The sequence below is a fragment of the Salvelinus namaycush genome, chromosome 9 (assembly GCF_016432855.1).
Source record: "Salvelinus namaycush isolate Seneca chromosome 9, SaNama_1.0, whole genome shotgun sequence".
In the NCBI taxonomy this organism is placed as follows: Eukaryota; Metazoa; Chordata; class Actinopteri; order Salmoniformes; family Salmonidae; genus Salvelinus; species Salvelinus namaycush.
Genome location: NC_052315.1, coordinates 7,897,647 through 7,913,305, shown reverse-complemented (window position 1 = coordinate 7,913,305; position 15,659 = coordinate 7,897,647).

The window sequence follows — 15,659 nt, the reverse complement described above, 5'->3', positions numbered from 1 at the left end:
TTGCTGCTCGTCATGCCGTTGAGACCCTGGCCGCTCAGGTCTCCGATCTCTCTGGACAGTTTCAGAGTCTTCGTCTCGTGCCACCAGCTACTTCCTGGTCTTCCGAGTCTCCGGAACCTAGGGTTAATAACCCACCATGTTACTCTGGGCAGCCCACTGAGTGTCGCTCCTTTCTCACCCAGTGTGATATTGTGTTCTCTCTCCAGCCCAACACGTACTCAAGAGAGAGAGCTCGGATCGCTTACGTCATATCACTCCTTACTGGTCGGGCTCGGGAGTGGGGCACAGCTATCTGGGAGGCAAGGGCTGAGTGTTCTAACGATTATCAGAACTTTAAAGAGGAGATGATACGGGTTTTTGATCGTTCAGTTTTTGGGAAGGAGGCTTCCAGGGCCCTGGCTTCCCTATGTCAAGGTGATCGATCCATAACGGATTACTCTATAGAGTTTCGCACTCTTGCTGCCTCCAGTGACTGGAACGAGCCGGCGTTGCTCGCTCGTTTTCTGGAGGGACTTCACGCTGAGGTTAAGGATGAGATTCTCTCCCGGGAGGTTCCTTCCAGCGTGGACTCTTTGATTGCACTCGCCATCCGCATAGAACGACGGATAGATCTTCGTCACCGAGCTCGTGGAAGAGAGCTCGAGTTAACGGTGCTTCCCCTCTCCGCATCTCAACCATCTCCTCCCACCGGCTCAGAGACTGAGCCCATGCAGCTGGGAGGTATTCGCATCTCGACTAAGGAGAGGGAACGGAGAATCACCAACCGCCTTTGCCTCTATTGCGGTTCTGCTGGACATTTTGTCATGTCATGTCCAGTAAAAGCCAGAGCTCATCAGTAAGCGGAGGGCTACTGGTGAGCGCTACTACTCAAGTCTCTCCATCAAGATCCTGTACTACCTTGTCGGTCCATCTACGCTGGACCGGTTCGGCTGCTTCCTGCAGTGCTTTGATAGACTCTGGGGCTGAGGGTTGTTTTATGGACGAAGCATGGGCTCGGAAACATGACATTCCTCTCAGACAGTTAGGGAAGCCCACGCCCATGTTCGCCTTAGATGGTAGTCTTCTCCCCAGTATCAGATGTGAGACACTACCTTTAACCCTCACAGTATCTGGTAACCACAGTGAGACCATTTCCTTTTTGATTTTTCGTTCACCTTTTACACCTGTTGTTTTGGGTCATCCCTGGCTAGTATGTCATAATCCTTCTATTAATTGGTCTAGTAATTCTATCCTATCCTGGAACGTTTCTTGTCATGTGAAGTGTTTAATGTCTGCTATCCCTCCTGTTTCTTCTGTCCCCTCTACTCAGGAGGAACCTGGTGATTTGACAGGAGTGCCGGAGGAATATCATGATCTACGCACGGTCTTCAGTCGGTCCAGAGCCAACTCTCTTCCTCCTCACCGGTCGTATGATTGTTGTATTGATCTCCTTCCGGGGACCACTCCCCCTCGGGGTAGACTATACTCTCTGTCGGCTCCCGAACGTAAGGCTCTCGAGGATTATCTGTCTGTTTCTCTCGACGCCGGTACCGTGGTGCCTTCTTCCTCTCCCGCCGGAGCGGGGTTTTTCTTTGTTAAGAAGAAGGACGGTACTCTGCGCCCCTGCGTGGATTATCGAGGGCTGAATGACATAACGGTTAAGAATCGTTATCCGCTTCCCCTTATGTCGTCAGCCTTCGAGATTCTGCAGGGAGCCAGGTGCTTTACTAAGTTGGACCTTCGTAACGCTTACCATCTCGTACGCATCAGAGAGGGGGACGAGTGGAAAACGGCGTTTAACACTCCGTTAGGGCATTTTGAATACCGGGTTCTGCCGTTCGGTCTCGCTAATGCTCCAGCTGTCTTTCAGGCATTAGTTAATGATGTACTGAGAGACATGCTGAACATCTTTGTTTTCGTTTACCTTGACGATATCCTGATTTTTTCACCGTCACTCGAGATTCATGTTCAGCACGTTCGACGTGTACTCCAGCGCCTTTTAGAGAATTGTCTCTACGTGAAGGCTGAGAAGTGCGCCTTTCATGTCTCCTCTGTCACATTTCTCGGTTCTGTTATTTCCGCTGAAGGCATTCAGATGGATCCCGCTAAGGTCCAGGCTGTCAGCGATTGGCCCGTTCCTAAGTCACGTGTCGAGTTGCAGCGCTTTCTCGGTTTCGCTAATTTCTATCGGCGTTTCATTCGTAATTTCGGTCAAGTGGCTGCCCCTCTCACAGCTCTGACTTCTGTCAAGACTTGCTTTAAGTGGTCCGGTTCCGCCCAGGGAGCTTTTGATCTCCTCAAGAAGCGTTTTACATCCGCCCCTATCCTTGTTACTCCTGACGTCACTAAACAATTCATTGTAGAGGTTGACGCTTCAGAGGTGGGCGTGGGAGCCATTCTGTCCCAGCGCTTCCATTCTGACGATAAGGTCCATCCTTGCGCTTACTTTTCTCATCGCCTGTCGCCATCGGAACGCAACTATGATGTGGGTAACCGCGAACTGCTCGCCATCCGCTTAGCCATAGGCGAATGGCGACAGTGGTTGGAGGGGGCGACCGTCCCTTTTGTCGTTTGGACTGACCATAAGAACCTTGAGTACATCCGTTCTGCCAAACGACTTAATGCACGTCAAGCTCGTTGGGCGTTGTTTTTCGCTCGTTTCGAGTTCGTGATTTCCTATCGCCCGGGAAATAAGAACACCAAGCCTGATGCCTTATCTCGTCTCTTTAGTTCTTCTGTGGCTTCTACCGACCCCGAGGGGATTCTCCCTGAAGGGCGTGTTGTCGGGTTGACTGTCTGGGGAATTGAGAGACAGGTAAAGCAAGCACTCACTCACACTGCGTCGCCGCGCGCTTGTCCTAGTAACCTTCTGTTCGTTCCTGTCTCTACTCGTCTGGCTGTTCTTCAGTGGGCTCATTCTGCCAAGTTAGCTGGCCACCCCGGCGTTCGGGGTACGCTTGCTTCTATTCGCCAGCGGTTTTGGTGGCCTACTCAGGAGCGGGACACGCGCCGTTTCGTGGCTGCTTGTTCGGACTGCGCGCAGACTAAGTCAGGTAACTCTCCTCCTGCCGGTCGTCTCAGACCGCTTCCCATTCCTTCTCGACCATGGTCTCACATCGCCTTAGACTTTATTACCGGTCTGCCTTCGTCTGCGGGGAAGACAGTGATTCTTACGGTTATCGATAGGTTCTCTAAGGCGGCACATTTCATTCCCCTCGCTAAGCTTCCTTCCGCTAAGGAGACGGCACAAATCATCATTGAGAATGTGTTCAGAATTCATGGCCTCCCGTTAGACGCCGTTTCAGACAGAGGCCCGCAATTCACGTCACAGTTTTGGAGGGAGTTCTGTCGTTTGATTGGTGCTTCCGTCAGTCTCTCTTCCGGGTTTCATCCCCAGTCTAACGGTCAAGCAGAAAGGGCCAATCAGTCGATTGGTCGCATATTACGCAGCCTTTCGTTTCGAAACCCTGCGTCTTGGGCAGAACAGCTCCCCTGGGCTGAGTACGCTCACAACTCGCTTCCTTCGTCTGCTACCGGGCTATCTCCGTTTCAGAGTAGTCTTGGGTACCAGCCTCCTCTGTTCTCGTCCCAGCTCGCCGAGTCCAGCGTTCCCTCCGCTCAGGCTTTTGTCCAACGTTGTGAGCGCACCTGGAGGAGGGTCAGGTCTGCACTTTGCCGTTACAGGGCGCAGACTGTGAGAGCCGCCAATAAACGTAGGATTAAGAGTCCTAGGTATTGTCGCGGTCAGAGAGTGTGGCTTTCCACTCGTAACCTTCCCCTTACGACAGCTTCTCGCAAGTTGACTCCGCGGTTCATTGGTCCGTTCCGTGTCTCTCAGGTCGTCAATCCTGTCGCTGTGCGACTGCTTCTTCCGCGACATCTTCGTCGCGTCCACCCTGTCTTCCATGTCTCCTGTGTCAAGCCTTTTCTTCGCGCCCCCGTTCGTCTTCCCTCCCCCCCCCCCGTCCTTGTCGAGGGCGCACCTATTTACAAGGTACGGAGGATCATGGACATGCGTTCTCGGGGACGTGGTCACCAGTACTTAGTGGATTGGGAGGGTTACGGTCCTGAGGAGAGGAGTTGGGTTCCATCTCGGGACGTGCTGGACCGTTCGTTGATTGATGATTTCCTTCGTTGCCGCCAGGGTTCCTCCTCGAGTGCGCCAGGAGGCGCTCGGTGAGTGGGGGGGTACTGTCATGTTTTGTCTTTGATCATCATGTCTTGTCCCTGTGCTTCCCTCTGCTGGTCTTATTAGGTTCTTTCCCTCTTTCTATCCCTCTCTCTCCCCCTCCCTCTCTCCCTCTCTCGCTCTCTCTCTCTATCGTTCCGTTCCTGCTCCCAGCTGTTTCTCATTCTCCTAACGACCTCATTTACTCTTTCACACCTGTCCCCTATTTTGCCCTCTGATTAGAGTCCCTATTTCTTCCTCTGTTTTCCGCTTCTGTCCTTGTCGGATTCTTGTTTGATGTTTGCTGTTCTGTGTCCTTGTTCCGCCCTGTCGTGTTTTTGCCTTCTTCAGATGCTGCGTGTGAGCAGGTGTCTATGTCAGCTACGGCCTGTGCCTTCCTGAAGCGACCTGCAGTCTGTGGTCGCGTCTCCAGTCGTTCCTCTCTTCTGACGAGAGGATTTCAGTTTCCTGTTTTGGATTTACCTTTGATAATATCCAGGAGAATCATTGTTTGTTTAATACTGGAATAAAGACTCTGTTTCTATTACGTCGCTTTTGGGTCCTCATTCACCAGCATAACACACCCATGCATATCAAACAAGACATGCCACCAGAGGTCTCTTCATAGTCCCCAAGTCCAGAACAGACTCTGGGAAAAGCACAGCACTACATAGAGCCGTGACTACATGGAACTCTATTCCACATCGAGTAACTCATGCTAGCAGAAAAATCTGATCAAAAAAACTAAACTGATAAAACTACATCTTATGGAACAGCGTGGACTGTGAAGAGACACACACACAGGCACACACACACACGCATACGCACACACATGCTAACACACACACACACACACTCTACACACACGTATATTGTAATATTGTTATGTTGCTATATTATGAATTCTCTATTGTAGACACGTTGTGGTAGCGTGGTGTGTAATAATGTGTTGTATTGTAGATATGTTGTGGTAGAGTAGTGTGTAATAATGTATTGTATTGTAGATATGTAGTGGTAGAGTAGTGGTGTAATAATGTGTTGTGTTGTAGATATGTAGTGGTAGAGTAGTGTGTAATAATGTATTGTATTGTAGATATGTAGTGGTAGAGTAGTGGTGTAATAATGTGTTGTGTTGTAGATATGTAGTGGTAGAGTAGTGTGTAATAATGTATTGTATTGTAGATATGTAGTGGTAGAGTAGTGGTGTAATAATGTGTTGTGTTGTAGATATGTAGTGGTAGAGTAGTGTGTAATAATGTATTGTATTGTAGATATGTAGTGGTAGAGTAGTGGTGTAATAATGTGTTGTGTTGTAGATATGTAGTGGTAGAGTAGTGTGTAATAATGTATTGTATTGTAGATATGTAGTGGTAGAGTAGTGGTGTAATAATGTTGTGTGATGTACTGTTATATTATGTATATAAATGCCATCCAGGACCTCTATACCAGGCGGTGTCAGGCCCAAAGAATTGTCAAAGTCTCCAGCCAGCCAAGTCATAGACTGTTCTTTCTCCTACCGCACGGCATGTAGTACCGGAGTGCCAAGTCTGGGACCAAAAGGCTCCTGAACAGCTTCTACCCCCAAGTCATTAGACTGCTGAACAGCTTCTACCCCCAAGTCATTAGTCTGCTGAACAGCTTCTACCCCCAAGTCATAAGACTGCTGAACAGCTTCTACCCCCAAGTCATTAGACTGCTGAACAGCTTCTACCCCCAAGTCATTAGACTGCTGAACAGCTTCTACCCCCAAGTCATAAGACTGCTGAACAGCTTCTACCCCCCAAGTCATTAGACTGCTGAACAGCTTCTACCCCCAAGTCATTAGACTGCTGAACAGCTTCTACCCCCAAGTCATTAGACTGCTGAACAGCTTCTACCCCCAAGCCATTAGACTGCTGAACAGCTTCTACCCCCAAGTCATTAGACTGCTGAACAGCTTCTACCCCCAAGTCATTAGACTGCTGAACAGATTCTACCCCCAAGTCATTAGACTGCTGAACAGCTTCTACCCCCAAGTCATTAGACTGCTGAACAGCTTCTACCCCCCAAGTCATTAGACTGCTGAACAGCTTCTACCCCCCCCAAGTCATTAGACTGCTGAACAGCTTCTACCCCCAAGTCATTAGACTGCTGAACAGCGTCTACCCCCAAGTCATTAGACTGCTGAACAGCTTCTACCCCCAAGTCATTAGACTGCTGAACAGCTTCTACCCCCAAGCCATTAGACTGCTGAACAGCTTCTACCCCCAAGTCATAAGACTGCTGAACAGCTTCTACCCCCAAGTCATTAAACTGCTGAACAGCTTCTACCCCCAAGTCATTAGACTGCTGAACAGCTTCTACCCCCAAGTCATTAGACTGCTGAACAGCTTCTACCCCCAAGTCATTAGACTGCTGAACAGCTTCTACCCCCAAGTCATAAGACTGCTGAACAGCTTCTACCCCCAAGTCATTAGACTGCTGAACAGCTTCTACCCCCAAGTCATAAGACTGCTGAACAGCTTCTACCCCCAAGTCATTAGACTGCTGAACAGCTTCTAACCCCAAGTCATTAGACTGCTGAACAGCTTCTACCCCCAAGTCATTAGACTGCTGAACAGCTTCTACCCCCAAGTCATTAGACTGCTGAACAGCTTCTACCCCCAAGTCATTAGACTGCTGAACAGCTTCTACCCCCAAGTCATAAGACTGCTGAACAGCTTCTACCCCCAAGTCATTAGACTGCTGAACAGCTTCTACCCCCAAGTCATTAGACTGCTGAACAGCTTCTACCCCCAAGTCATAAGACTGCTGAACAGCTTCTACCCCCAAGTCATTAGACTGTTGAACAGCTTCTACCCCCAAGTCATTAGACTGCTGAACAGCTTCTACCCCCAAGTCATAAGACTGCTGAACAGCTTCTACCCCCAAGTCATTAGACTGCTGAACAGCTTCTACCCCCAAGTCATAAGACTGCTGAACAGCTTCTACCCCCAAGTCATTAGACTGCTGAACAGCTTCTACCCCCAAGTCATTAGACTGCTGAACAGCTTCTACCCCCAAGTCATTAGACTGTTGAACAACTTCTACCCCCAAGCCATTAGACTGTTGAACAGCTTCTACCCCCCAAGTCATTAGACTGTTGAACAACTTCTACCCCCAAGTCATTAGACTGCTGAACAGCTTCTACCCCCAAGTCATTAGACTGCTGAACAGCTTCTACCCCCAAGCCATTAGACTGCTGAACAGCTTCTACCCCCAAGTCATTAGACTGCTGAACAGCTTCTACCCCCAAGTCATTAGACTGCTGAACAGCTTCTACCCCCAAGCCATTAGACTGCTGAACAGCTTCTACCCCCAAGTCATTAGACTGCTGAACAGCTTCTACCCCCAAGTCATTAGACTGCTGAACAGCTTCTACCCCCAAGTCATAAGACTGCTGAACAGCTTCTACCCCCAAGTCATTAGAATGCTGAACAGTTAATCAAATGGCCACCCTGACTATTTACATTGACCCCTTTATTATTTATTTATTTATCGTCATTTCTTTGCCTCTCTTGCACTGGCTCTATGTATACTCACACACACACTCACACACACACGCACACACAACACACAACACACAACACACAACACACTACATAATACACGCTGCACACACACACACACACACACACACACACACACACACACACACACACACACACACACACACACACACACACACACACACACACACACACACACACACAGACACACAGACACACACACACAGACACTACATAAGCTCACACACACACAAAACACACCCACACACACACATGCATATTGATGCCACACACTCACACATAGACACACTTTCACAATAGTCACTTTCCACTGTCCTGACGTTAGGGGGAAGCTTGTTCCACCATTTGGGTGCCATGACAGAGAAGGTCTTTGCCTGGGCTGAGCGGGAGCTGACCCCCCTGTAGGGGTGGGACGGCCAAGAGACCAGATACGGCACAATGGAGTGCTAAGGTTGGCATGTAGGGTTTGAGCCTAGCCTTAAGGTAGGGAGGGGCAGTACCTCTTGCAGCTCCGTAGTCAAGCACCAGGACCTTGAAGTGGATGTGAGCTTCAAATGAAAGCCAGTGGAGTGTGGGGAGAAGCGGGGTGACATGGAAGATTTGGGGAGGTTGAACACCAGGCATTCTGCGGTGTTCTGGTGTAATGGCACAAGCGGGGAGCCCAGCTAACAGAGATGCTGTAGTCCAGACGGGAGATGAAAAGAGCCTGGATTAGGACCTGCACTACTTCCTGTGTGAGGAAAGGTCATACTCTACAGATGTTGTAGAACCTAAACCTGCAGGATAGAGTCACTGCTTTGATGTTTGCAGAGAAAGACAGGGTTTTTATCCAGGGTCACGCCTAGTTCTTTGCGCTCTGGGAGGTGGACACCGTTCAGTTGTCAACCGTGATGGAGAGGTCTTGGAGCGGGCAGGCCTTCCCTTAGAGGAAGAGCAGCTCAGTCGTGTTGAGGTTGAGCTTGAGGTGGTGGGCCAACATCCAAGCTGAGAGGTTTGCCAGGGACACAGCGATACGTGACGCCCGGGGCTCTAAATGAAAAATTGTCATTGGTAGCACTGGTGATCCCAACTTTAAAAAGTTAAGAGCACCACATGACATTTAGGAGCACCAGAAAATTAGATGTATTACATTGATTGAGATACAGTCTATATTGGACCTATATGAATTCTAGCTACTTTTGAAACAAATGTTGTGCCCTAGAAACTAATATTAAACACTGTAAATACATTTCGTTTATTAGTAAAGCTAAAATGTTAATATGAATGCCTGTCATTGGAATTACTAAGTAATTTGTGGAATATTAGGTTTTTACATTGTGTTAAAGCACCATTTTGCTATTGAGATGCATTAAGTTGAAAATGGTACACTGTCTCTTTAAAAACATCAGGCTTGTGATGAGGACATGCAAGAGATCTGTTATTCATTCATTGCGTTCTTTATATGTCAGTGACTCCATTGTCATGATAATTGATCTCCTGAAGAAGCTATCCCTTCTCTTTCTTACTGTGCCCTCCAATGTTTGGATATACTGGTAAAGTTACCAGGTTGTTAGCTAGAGGAGGATCTGTTGGTTCACGGTGTCGAAGGCAGCGGATATATCTAGGAGGATGTGAACAGAGGAGAGAGGTCAGCCTTGGTAGAGCGGAGAGCCTGTGTGACACAGACACACACACACACACACCCTCCATCATACCAACACATCAACACACATAAAAGTTTCAAGACCAAACCTAACAGCATAATTACTCAATGTTTCTCCAAAAACACCCGCAGTCTGGTCGCCGAACGGTGTTGTTGAGCGACTTAACTGTAAACTGCTATTAGCCCCTTAACTTTCCCATCGCCTTTGACTTCATGTTTCTCCACTAATGCAAAATGCTTAAGTAGCAATTAAAAATAATAAGCGCCACACAATAACCAGAAAGCGTTGGCAGCAGGGCGTCCAGAGCTGTGTAATTACCAAGTGTCTTTGTTCGCACAGAGAGAGAGAGAGAGAGAGGCACTAATTTTAGCACCCCAAGTTGTGACCCAATACCATGATTGGCGTTAATCAAGGCTTTCTTCTGCATCTCATTTACGCCTCACGCCTTTACGCCCCTCTGACATCATTGCCCGTTTAATCAACAATAACAAAGGCGCTGGGGGGCGAACAGTGCCGCTGTTTCCCCTAATGCGGATTCCATCTTTAACTTAGGGCATTTACTTGATAGGGGATAATTAGCACATCATCCATGAACCAGCTGATTTGCACTTTGCACATATTCCTTCCGCAAAGCCATATCTACCATCCTCACAGAGATAGCTAGTACCTGTTACTAAGGCCATGATCCAGTATCACTGTATGGCAGTAGAAGTGTAAAAATAGTCCCAGCAGGCCCACACAGTCCATTGACCACACATCCTGTTGTTTAACTCAGGTGTTCATACGCAACTCAGTTATTAAGATAGCAGGGCTTTTCCCGTGTAAATGTAAAGTCAAATCCGACAGAGTAAGTAGGGGAAAATGTCAAAGGTAATTACATATTGAAGGGAAATCCCTTTAATAAAACACAGCTCTGCCACACAGTTTGATTTTACTTTCATCTCGAGATGACAAAATGTCTACCTGATGGCCATAATGAGACAGAGGTGACATGGTGGGGACTTAATGAGACAGAGGTGACAAGGTGGGGACTTAATGAGACAGAGGTGACATGGTGGGGACTTAATGAGACAGAGGTGACATGGTGGGGACTTAATGAGACAGAGGTGACATGGTGGGGACTTAATGAGACAGAGGTGACATAGTGGGGACTTAATGAGACAGAGCAGGACATGGTGGGGACTTAATGAGACAGAGCAGGACATGGTGGGGACTTAATGAGACAGAGGTGACATGGTGGGGACTTAATGAGACAGAGGTGACATGGTGGGGACTTAATGAGACAGAGGTGAGATGGTGGGGACTTAATGAGACTGAGGTGAGATGGTGGGGACTTAATGAGACAGAGGTAACATGGTGGGGACTTAATGAGACGGAGGTGACATGGTGGGGACTTAATGAGACAGAGAAGACATGGTGGGGACTTAATGAGACAGAGGTGACATGGTGGGGACTTAATGAGACAGAGGTGACATGGTGGGGTCTTAATGAGACAGGTGACATGGTGGGGTCTTAATGAGACAGAGGTGACATGGTGGGGTCTTAATGAGACAGAGGTGACATGGCGGGGTCTTAATGAGACAGAGGTGACATGGTGGGGACTTAATGAGACAGAGGTGACATGGTGTTGACTTAATGAGACAGAGTGACATGGTGGAGACTTAATGAGACAGAGGTGACATAGTGGGGACTTAATGAGACAGAGGTGACATGGTGGGGTCTTAATGAGACAGAGGTGACATGGTGGGGACTTAATGAGACAGAGGTGACATGGTGGGGACTTAATGAGACAGAGAAGACATGGTGGGGACTTAATGAGACAGAGGTGACATGGTGGGGACGTAATGAGACAGAGGTGACATGGTGAGGTCTTAGATACAGAGGTGACATGGTGGGGTCTTAATGAGACAGAGCAGGACATGGCAGGGACTTAATGAGACAGAGCAGGACATCGTGGGGACTTAGTGAGACAGAGGTGACATGGTGGGGACTTAATGAGACAGAGGTGACATGGTGGGGACTTAATGAGACAGAGCTGACATGGTGGGGATTTAATGAGACAGATGTGACATGGTGGGGACTTAATGAGACAGAGGTGACATAGTGGGGACTTAATGAGACAGAGCAGGACATGGTGGGGACTTAATGAGACAGAGGTGACATGGTGGGGACTTAATGAGACAGAGGTGACATGGTGGGGACTTAATGAGACAGAGGTGACATGGTGGGGACTTAATGAGACTGAGGTGACATGGTGGGGACTTAATGAGACAGAGGTAACATGGTGGGGACTTAATGAGACAGAGGTGACATGGCGGGGACTTAATGAGACAGAGAAGACATGGTGGGGACTTAATGAGACAGAGGTGACATGGTGGGGACTTAATGAGACAGAGGTGACATGGTGGGGTCTTAATGAGACAGAGGTGACATGGTGGGGTCTTAATGAGACAGAGGTGACATGGTGGGGACTTAATGAGACAGAGGTGACATGGTGGGGTCTTAATGAGACAGAGGTGACATGGTGGGGTCTTAATGAGACAGAGGTGACATGGTGGGGACTTAATGAGACAGAGCTGACATGGTGGGGATTTAATGAGACAGATGTGACATGGTGGGGACTTAATGAGACAGAGGTGACATAGTGGGGACTTAATGAGACAGAGCAGGACATGGTGGGGACTTAATGAGACAGAGGTGACATGGTGGGGACTTAATGAGACAGAGGTGACATGGTGGGGACTTAATGAGACAGAGGTGACATGGTGGGGACTTAATGAGACTGAGGTGAGATGGTGGGGACTTAATGAGACAGAGGTAACATGGTGGGGACTTAATGAGACGGAGGTGACATGGTGGGGACTTAATGAGACAGAGAAGACATGGTGGGGACTTAATGAGACAGAGGTGACATGGTGGGGACTTAATGAGACAGAGGTGACATGGTGGGGTCTTAATGAGACAGGTGACATGGTGGGGTCTTAATGAGACAGAGGTGACATGGTGGGGTCTTAATGAGACAGAGGTGACATGGCGGGGTCTTAATGAGACAGAGGTGACATGGTGGGGACTTAATGAGACAGAGGTGACATGGTGTTGACTTAATGAGACAGAGTGACATGGTGGAGACTTAATGAGACAGAGGTGACATAGTGGGGACTTAATGAGACAGAGGTGACATGGTGGGGTCTTAATGAGACAGAGGTGACATGGTGGGGACTTAATGAGACAGAGGTGACATGGTGGGGACTTAATGAGACAGAGAAGACATGGTGGGGACTTAATGAGACAGAGGTGACATGGTGGGGACGTAATGAGACAGAGGTGACATGGTGAGGTCTTAGATACAGAGGTGACATGGTGGGGTCTTAATGAGACAGAGCAGGACATGGCAGGGACTTAATGAGACAGAGCAGGACATCGTGGGGACTTAGTGAGACAGAGGTGACATGGTGGGGACTTAATGAGACAGAGGTGACATGGTGGGGACTTAATGAGACAGAGCTGACATGGTGGGGATTTAATGAGACAGATGTGACATGGTGGGGACTTAATGAGACAGAGGTGACATAGTGGGGACTTAATGAGACAGAGCAGGACATGGTGGGGACTTAATGAGACAGAGGTGACATGGTGGGGACTTAATGAGACAGAGGTGACATGGTGGGGACTTAATGAGACAGAGGTGACATGGTGGGGACTTAATGAGACTGAGGTGACATGGTGGGGACTTAATGAGACAGAGGTAACATGGTGGGGACTTAATGAGACAGAGGTGACATGGTGGGGACTTAATGAGACAGAGAAGACATGGTGGGGACTTAATGAGACAGAGGTGACATGGTGGGGACTTAATGAGACAGAGGTGACATGGTGGGGTCTTAATGAGACAGAGGTGACATGGTGGGGTCTTAATGAGACAGAGGTGACATGGTGGGGACTTAATGAGACAGAGGTGACATGGTGGGGTCTTAATGAGACAGAGGTGACATGGTGGGGTCTTAATGAGACAGAGGTGACATGGTGGGGACTTAATGAGACAGAGCTGACATGGTGGGGATTTAATGAGACAGATGTGACATGGTGGGGACTTAATGAGACAGAGGTGACATAGTGGGGACTTAATGAGACAGAGCAGGACATGGTGGGGACTTAATGAGACAGAGGTGACATGGTGGGGACTTAATGAGACAGAGGTGACATGGTGGGGACTTAATGAGACAGAGGTGACATGGTGGGGACTTAATGAGACTGAGGTGACATGGTGGGGACTTAATGAGACAGAGGTAACATGGTGGGGACTTAATGAGACAGAGGTGACATGGTGGGGACTTAATGAGACAGAGAAGACATGGTGGGGACTTAATGAGACAGAGGTGACATGGTGGGGACTTAATGAGACAGAGGTGACATGGTGGGGTCTTAATGAGACAGAGGTGACATGGTGGGGACTTAATGAGACAGAGGTGACATGGTGGGGTCTTAATGAGACAGAGGTGACATGGTGGGGTCTTAATGAGACAGAGGTGACATGGTGGGGACTTAATGAGACAGAGGTGACATGGTGTTGACTTAATGAGACAGAGTGACATGGTGAGGTCTTAGATACAGAGGTGACATGGTGGGGTCTTAATGAGACAGAGCAGGACATGGTTGGGTCTTAGAGACAGAGCAGGACATGTTGTGGTTTTAGAGACAGAGCTGGACATGTAGAGAGCAGGTTTTATGACACCACAGTACCCCTTGCACAGTTTTCACATTTTGATGCCTTGAAATGACATGTAAAAAGGGATTACATTTTTCCTATTGATCTACACAATCTACTCCATTTTCAAAGTGACAAAATACTTATCGACTTTCACTAGGCACTGTATTTGCAGGGTTACACAGACACGAGAACATATAATGTGCTCTAACGTGTTTCCTCCTGTTTTGAGGAAATATTTTATTTGTCATTGACATAACCATATATAGACTAAATCAGCTTTATTGGTGTGATGCACTTCTTGACAGAAAGGATATTGCTTCATTTAAACCTAAAGTAGCTGTATATTGTCCTAAGGCTACCTCACTTCCAGCCCATATTTAGGCCAGAAAATATTTGGAACTTGCATGGTGTTTCTGGGAGAATGCCGGCAGTAACACCCCTCAACTCACTCCACTCAAATTCACTAACATGGATTTGACACACACACACACACACGCACGCACGCACGCACGCACACACACACAAACTGTACAATAGAATCTGATACTTAGAAATGGCCAAAGAGACTGTGGCAGTAGTTCAATCGGAATCCATGCTTCAAGATTGTTTTGATCACGCGGACTGGGATTTGATTCCGGGTAGCCTCTGAGAATAACATAGACAAATACACGGATACAGTGACTGAGTTCATCAGGAAGTGTATAGGAGATGTTGTACCCACTGTGACTATTAAAACCTACCCAAACTAGAAACCGTGGATAGATGGCAGTATTCGCGCAAAAATGAAAGCACAAACCACCTAATTTAACCATGGCAAGGGGACTGGGAATATGGCCGAACAAACAGTGTAGCTAAATACCATCTTCGTCGGCTTTGAGGATACCACAGTGCCACCGACGCGGCACACTACCAAGGACTGTGGGCTCTCCTTCTCCGTGGACAACGTGAGTAAGACATTTAAGCGCTTTAACCCTCGCCGGCCCACCGGCCCAGACGGCATCCCTAGCCGTGTCCTCAGAGCATGCGCAGACCAGCTGCCTGGAGTGTTTACGGACATATTCTCTCCCTATCCCAGTCTGCTATAGCTCATTTCAACACCACAGTACCCTCAAAGCTCATCTTTAAGCTTGGGTACTGGGCCGCCCCCCCAGGTGGTGAAGGTAGGAAACAACACCTCCACTTCACTGACCCTCAACACAGGGGCCCCACTAGGGTGCGTGCTCAGCCCCCTCCTGTACGCCCTGTTCACCCATGACTGCGTGGCCACGCACACCTCCAACTCAATCATCAAGTTTGCAGATGACACAACAGTAGTAGGCCTGATTACCATGACGAGACAGCCTACGGGGAGGAGGTGAGGGCCCTGGGCGAATGGTGCCAGGAAAATAATCTCTCACTCAACGTCACCAAAACAAAGAGGCTGATCGTGGACTTCAGGAAACAGCAGAAGGAGCACGCCCCTATCCACATCGACGGGACAGTAGTGGAGAAGTTGAAAAGCTTCAAGTTCCTTGGCGTACACATCACTAACGATCTGAAATGGTGTACCAACACAGACAGTGTAGTGAAGAAGGCGCAACAGCGCCTCTTCAAACTCAGGAGGCTGAAGAAAT